The sequence below is a fragment of the Petaurus breviceps genome, unplaced genomic scaffold, assembly GCF_028583685.1.
Source record: "Petaurus breviceps papuanus isolate PSGF00001 unplaced genomic scaffold, PetGlider_PUasm1.0 176, whole genome shotgun sequence".
Taxonomy (NCBI): domain Eukaryota; kingdom Metazoa; phylum Chordata; class Mammalia; order Diprotodontia; family Petauridae; genus Petaurus; species Petaurus breviceps.
The window spans coordinates 7,395,005-7,401,987 of NW_027185771.1; the positions used below are offsets into that span (position 1 = coordinate 7,395,005).

General features: G+C 40.5%; 1 protein-coding gene across 2 annotated transcripts in view; it reads right to left on the minus strand.

Moving 5' to 3' along the window:
* ZNF469 (zinc finger protein 469) overlaps positions 1–6,983 on the minus strand; it is a 745,539-nt gene that overhangs the window by 431,825 nt on the left and 306,731 nt on the right. For both annotated transcript variants that reach the window (XR_011167866.1, XM_069085577.1), the window contains one exon: positions 5,905–6,035. The gene's annotated coding sequence lies outside the window, so the exon portion shown is untranslated. The remainder of the gene's footprint in view (positions 1–5,904; positions 6,036–6,983) is intronic.

Genomic DNA, 6,983 nt, shown 5'->3' on the forward strand with positions numbered 1-6,983 from the left:
TGGTATTTTGAACCTGGGAAGTTGCCTTCTTTTGGCATTACATTACAATTAGGTGATGCCAATACTTATATAATATATTATATATAACAATTATTTATTATATTTATATATAGATTTAGATATGTATGTATATTGATAGATACATATGTTATTCACCAATATTAAGACATATATTTATATACATATTCATATACACACATATACACATGTGACTGCCCATGACAAAGTGAAAGAGAATCTTAATTCTCGTCATCGGTCTAGGATCATTGCATGAGGCAGATCCCGGCTAATATGAAGTCAGGACAACAACATATTTCTGGGAATGAGTCACCCTAAGGTGCTAACCCAATACGTTTCAACAAATGTTTGTTAGGAACAAGTTAATGACTATCTTTATCAACACTTCTTCCTGGAAGACTATTACGGGATGGGTAGTGTGGATGAGAGACACTGTGAGTCTTAGTTCTCATCTTTGACTCCTAAGGCATGGAGTCCTCTCAATTGGACAAACCAGTTACATATATGCTCCAAGTTAGGCATTCTGGAGCTCATGTATGGCTATGCAGCTAATAGGGCCCAAATGGCCTATGAGGTCACAGAATCAAAGATTTAGCTTGGAAAAATACCAGAATCTAACTCAAGGCACTCATTTTACAGAGAAGGAAACTGAGACCCAGAGAGATTAAGTAATTTCCTCAACCTCCCACGGGGATTAATTTGAACCCTGCAGTGTATTTTCCTACTATTGCTGCCAAATAATCCCTTTCCCTAAACGTTGGAAGAACATGGACTGACATAGGTAGGCACCATAATTATTATCAAACCCATCCTATCGATGAGGAGACGAAATTTGGAGAGCCAGAGTGCAGAATCACAAGCTTGCCGCCCTCTGAAACAGAATCTGCACCTCCGCCAATGTTTCTGACTCCAAATGTACAGCTTTTCCCCTGATGCCGAGTGACTGGAACTTTGATATACATTTTGCATCACAAAGTCATCATGTGGCCTGAGAGAGCTGGGAGGGGCCACAGGGACTTTAAGTCAGATTTTTTTTTTTTTTATTATTGCTATAGCAAACAGATGAATCCGTGGATGTTGTTACTATTGTGGTAAAAAGGAAATATCAGATTGGGAATAAGGGGAGCAGTGAGGAACAGAGGGGAAAATTCTAGATTTAGAATCTGAGGGCCTGGGTTCAAATTAATCCCTGTGTAAAATTGGGGAAATTACTTAATCTCTCTGGGACCCAATTTCCTTCTCTGTAAAATGAGTGCAATGGATTAGACTCAGTTATTTCCGAGCTAAATCATTGATCCTATAACCTTATAGGCTGAGTTACCTTGAATAATTCACTTTACTTCTCAAACCTCCGTATCTGAACCAAGCTCAGTCTTCCAGGTCTAACATTTAGCACTATGCTTTGCATACCATAGAGGTGTAATTATTTTTATTCTTGGTCTGGCCCTATGATTTCATCGGTATGAATAAACCCTATGAATGCAGAGCAGCATCTTTCCTCAACATTATCTTAGAGAGGTGTTTGGGAGAACTGAGACATTCAATGACTTTTCCAAGGTCACACAGTCAGTATTCAAAGGCAGGATTCCTCATTTTACAGCTGTGGAAACTGAGTCCCAGAAGGGAAAAGTGATTTATCCAAGGTCACACAACTAGTTAGTGGTAGACTTGGACCCTAAATCCCAATCTCAGGACTAGACCATCCACTGTACTTTACTGCTTTACTCCTAGCCCCCCACCTCTCTCTCTCTCTCTCTCTCTCTCTCTCTCTCTCTCTCGCTCTCTCTCTCTCTCTCTCTCTCTCTCTCTCTCTCTCTCTCTCTCTCTCTCTCTCTCTCTCTCTCTCTCTCTCTCTCTCTCTCTCTCTCTCTCTCTCTGTAAGTGCATACTCTGGGGATTGTCTTAGGGGCATATTTGTTATGTTTTTATAACCTCTTTTGACATGTATAGGAGGGTGCAATGTCAGAACACCAAGCAACCCAATTTACAAAAATAATTAAAATACAGACGAATGAGGCATAATCAATCTTTGGATGACCCAGGTCGCAGCAGCACCAAATCATCCCCATGACAGCCACCATTTAACATTTCATGGGCAGATCGATCTTCTAGCAGGCCACTGTCCCCTTCCTGCTTTATTTAAATTATGGGACCCATGATAAGTTATTTCTGAGCACACATGCCCTGAGGAGTCCCTCTGCTTCCATATGCCCCAATCAATTTTAACGATGGCAATTGTCAAACATGGCGGCCACAGCCTTAAGAAACAAGGGGAAACTACCATCCAGTAATGAGGCAGGATTTGTCCCAGATAGAAAAGAAAAGACAGGGCCTCTGTCACCCTTAAAGAAAATTCCCGTTCTGGCAGGTTGGGGCTGTACTCACTGAGTTTCACAGCAAGACACAGTAACCTTGAGGCAGATGGACTGACTGCCTTGGCAGGGAATAATATACTCCCAGAATATTATTCTCTGGACATTCAGATCCTAAATCACAGCTCCAACTGCCATAGCATTTTAAAGCTTACAATGTATTTTTCTGGCGAAAGCCCTAGGAGGCAGGGAATGCAAATCCTATCCCCATTTTACAGATGTAGAAACTGAGGCTCAGTAGGACAAAGTCGCTTGCCCAGCTAATAAATGTCAAGGTCAGAATTTAATCTCAAGTCTTCTGACTCCAAGTTCATGCTTTCCACTGCATGACTACTTTGGTAGGGTTCAGATTTTTTTTTTTTATTGCTACAGCAAACAGATGAATCTATGGACGTTGTTACTATTGTGGTAAAAAGGAAATATAAGATTGGGAATAAGGAGAGCAGTGAGGAACAGAGGGGAAAATTCCAGATTTAGAATCTGAGGGCCTAGATTCAAATTAATCCCTGTGTGAAGTTGGGGAAATTACTTAATCTCTCTGGGTCTCAGTTTCCTTCTCTGTAAAATGAGTGCAATGGATTAGACTCAGTTATTTCCAAGCTAAATCATTGATCCTATAACCTTATAGGTTGAGTTACCTTGAATAATTCACTTCACTTCTCAAACCTCCGTATCTGAACCAAGCTCAGTCTTCCAGGTCTAACATTTAGCACTATGCTTTGCATACCATAGAGGTGTAATTATTTTTATTTTTGGTCTGGCCCCATGATTTCATTGGTATGAATAAACTCTATGAATGAGGAGCAGCATCTTTCCTCAATATTATCTCAGAGAGGTGTTTGGGGGAACTGAGACATTCAATGACATTTCCAAGTCATTGCACACATAGTATGTGTCAAAGGCAGGATTTGAACCCGGGTCTTCCTGAATCTGAGGTTCACTCTCTCTGCACCATGTACACATTTCTGAAGACCAAATTGCAGAAGAGAAAACATCATGTCCATATGCCAGTTTTGTCTTGCTTGGAGTTTATTTAGTTTAGAAAAGGGGAAGTTCCTTTCAAAACTTGGTCCCTAAAGTTGGGGTTATGGTCCCCTGGAGGGGCATGACATGAAGGGGAAAGTGGCAGGACCATAATGGAAGTGTGATCAGCCAATGGAAAGGTAACAAGGTGGATTGCATCCTATCCTATTTGCTAAAGTCAATAATAGGGCTTTTATCCAGCATAATTTCACCTCCCCTTTACTCGTTACAGCCCAATATTCCCCCATTCCTCTTTTATGCCATTGTGTAAGTTCTTGCACCACCAGCTTCTGTGTGGGACTCCCACAGCCATTATTCTCAATCCAAGCTCACAGACAATTCATATTCCAGCTCTCATTACATTATCTTTCCCCCACCCAAGTCCACTCCTCTTCAGAACTCTCCTGTTTCTGTTAAGGACATGACCATTCTTCCCTATCACCAATGTTTCCAATGTTGATGTCATCCTTGACTTCATTTTCACAAACTCCATATAAACCCCCAATTGCCCAGTGTTGTGGTCCCTTTCTCCGTGTCACTAGCATCCACAGTACCACCCCTGGTTTGGACCCTCACCCTATCTCATCAAGACTATCCCATTAATCTTCTCAAGCCTCCCCCTGCTTCAGTCCATCAGCCAAATGATTTTCTTAAAGTGCAGGTCTGACCATGGCCCACTCCTACTCCATAAACACCAATGGCTCCCTACTTACCAAAGGATAAAATAGACACATTTCTGTTGGACATTCAAAGACTTTACACCCTCACACCAGCCTCCCTTTCCAATATTATGCATCACTTACCTTGGGTCTGTACTGCATTCCACTGCCTGGCCAAGCTAGCTTTGTTGCTTCTTCTCAAATTCACACAAGAACACAATTAAAATATTCAAATATGAATAGAATGTCAAGGTATGGCACCGCCTAATAGATAGAACTACATACAGAGGGAAGAATTTACGTTGAAAACTCTTTGCTGATGTAAATCAACGGCACTTCATTTTTGCTTTTTTTTTTTTTAAATTGGGTATCATGAAATTCTACATGTAGAGAAATGGGACAACTCCCCAAAAGCTGTCATGTCAACTGATTTTATCACTTATTCTTTGTTGTGTTGGGTATCTCTGATTTTTAAAATATCTAAAAAATGACTAACTGCATCCATCATCAAATTAATGATAGAATTAATTCTAAGAAAAATGGCTGTTTAAAAATCTCTTCTTATGTTGCAAGGCACAGGTATCTTTTAAAATAATGAAACATATTCAATCACATTTCTCTCAAAAACAGGAAGGAATTTTTTGTACCATTAGTAAAAGAAATTTTAAAAGTATTGTTCATTTTTTTCTCATTCTTTTAAACTTTCTATTCTGTGCACATTTTATAATGTATATAATATATTAGTAAAAGAGTATATATAATTATGTACATTGATTTTTAAATAAATCATAAATTGGAAGTCTGAGTTCAAAAAATGATTTACTGATGGGGATTACTAGACCATTTGCAAAGATTTGACACCACCCCATTTGGTCAGAAAGAAATAATAGTTTTGTTGGCATGCACCATCTTGGAGTCATTTTCTAGAAACCTGGGTTTTATCTCTCTTAACCACAAACACATTGAAAAAGTCTCTCAGTGGCACCCTGGCTCCCTGCTCTATTGTTTCTATAAGGAAGGGCCTCAGAAAAAGTATTCCCTTCATTCAGGGGGAAGAAGTTCTGATTGCCGGGCCTAGATACTGATGCATGCAGTCACCTCATGGGCTGAAATGCCCTTTCAACATAATTCTCCTTGAATGGATGCTTCATTCACAGAATCCCAGAATTTTACAGTTGGGAGAGACCTCAGCAACCAAATGGAATAACCAATTCCTAAAAAAAAGTCCTGCTACAACCAACCCAATCCAGGTTCTGCTCAAAGACTTCCGAGTGCTTCTGAGACAGTCCAAGCCATCTTTTGACAGCTTATTTGGTAGGAAAAATTCTTCCTGGCATCAAACCTTAACTTTTTTTTCTTTTCAATCTCTATCCATTATTCCTGGTTCTGAGCTCTGAGATCAATAAAATGAGTCAAGCCTCTCTTCCAGGAATTAGACCTAGAATGAAAACCTTTCAAATACTTGAACCTAGTTACAACATATCTTGACTAATTCCATCTCTCAGATAGTCAGAACAAAGGCACCAGAACTAATCAGCACTTCAGACATCTTGATCTCAGCAACAACCTCTGATGTATTCCTGAACTTGGTTCATTCTTACATCCGTCCATATACACGGGTCACTCAACTCAGGGGACCCTTACCAAGCCTGAGGTCCCCACCCATACAGATAATTGTAGCTCAAACCAGAAGTCATTATGATACAACAGTAATTCAAAGACCTAAGAGGAATTCCTCAGAAAAGGATGGCCAGGAACATGCTGGCCATATCCTGTGATACGATAGTACAAAGAAATGCTCCTTCATAAGAAAAAGATAACCCAGCACTTACCTTTGTAGCCAGTAGCCGCCGGCAGGCGCTTATGCACAGAGCAAAATGCCAGGTTCCAATCTGAGCTCATTCCCACAGGTATGCCATCTTTTCTACCTTGGCTCAGAGTGCAGGAGCCGTGTTTTATCAGCCTAAGTTATAAACAAAGACAAAAATTGCTCAGTTTTGCTGAGACATTTCATGAGACATTCATGAGATGTCTGAAGTATCTGAGTTAGTTGGTGTAGTATGGAGAGATTTGGAATCAAAAGATCTGGGTTCAAATCTTGGCTCTGCTGTTGACTGACCATATGACCTTGGGCAGATCACTTGATGAATGCTTTCTCTCTCTCTACTCAGCATTTAGCTGTTCAATCCAGTCTCAAGTCAGCTTCTCACCTATTCCCCACCCTGCTCATTTAAATCCTCAAGTTCATCTAGGTTATATCGGAAAGAAAAAAAAATTAAGTACCTGCTCCCTAATGAATAGTTTTCAGGGCACTATGGCCTTTGGGAATATCTATTCATGCACTCTCAATCAATCAATAAAAATTTCTTAAGCACCTGCTATCTGCCAGGCTTACTGGAGAAGGAAATGGTAAACCATTCTGATATCTTTGCCAAGAAAATCCCATGGACACATCAGTGTGCTGTGGTCCACAGGGTCACAAAGAGTCAGACATGACTGAATGACTAAACAACAACAAAATATGCCAGGCATTGCGCTAAGCCCTGGGGAAACAAAGAGAGGCAAAAGATGGCCCTGCCCTCCAGGAGCTTACAGTCTAATGAGGAAGACAGCAAGCAGACAAATATGTACAAGCAAGCTATGTGCAGGATAAACAAGAAGTAATCAAGGCACTGGAATTCAGGATTGTCTAGTTAGCAAATGATCAGTATGTACAAAATAGGGCTTATTTTCTTGCCTTTACTGAGTCTTTGAAATAGTAATTTGGAACCTGAAGAGAGAGAGAGAAGGAGGGAGGGAGGAAAAGAGAGAAAGAGGGGGGAGAGTGGCATAGAGGAGAGAGGGAGACAGAGAGGAGAGAGAGAGAGAGAGAGAGAGAGAGAGAGAGAGAGAGAGAGAGAGAGAGAGAGAG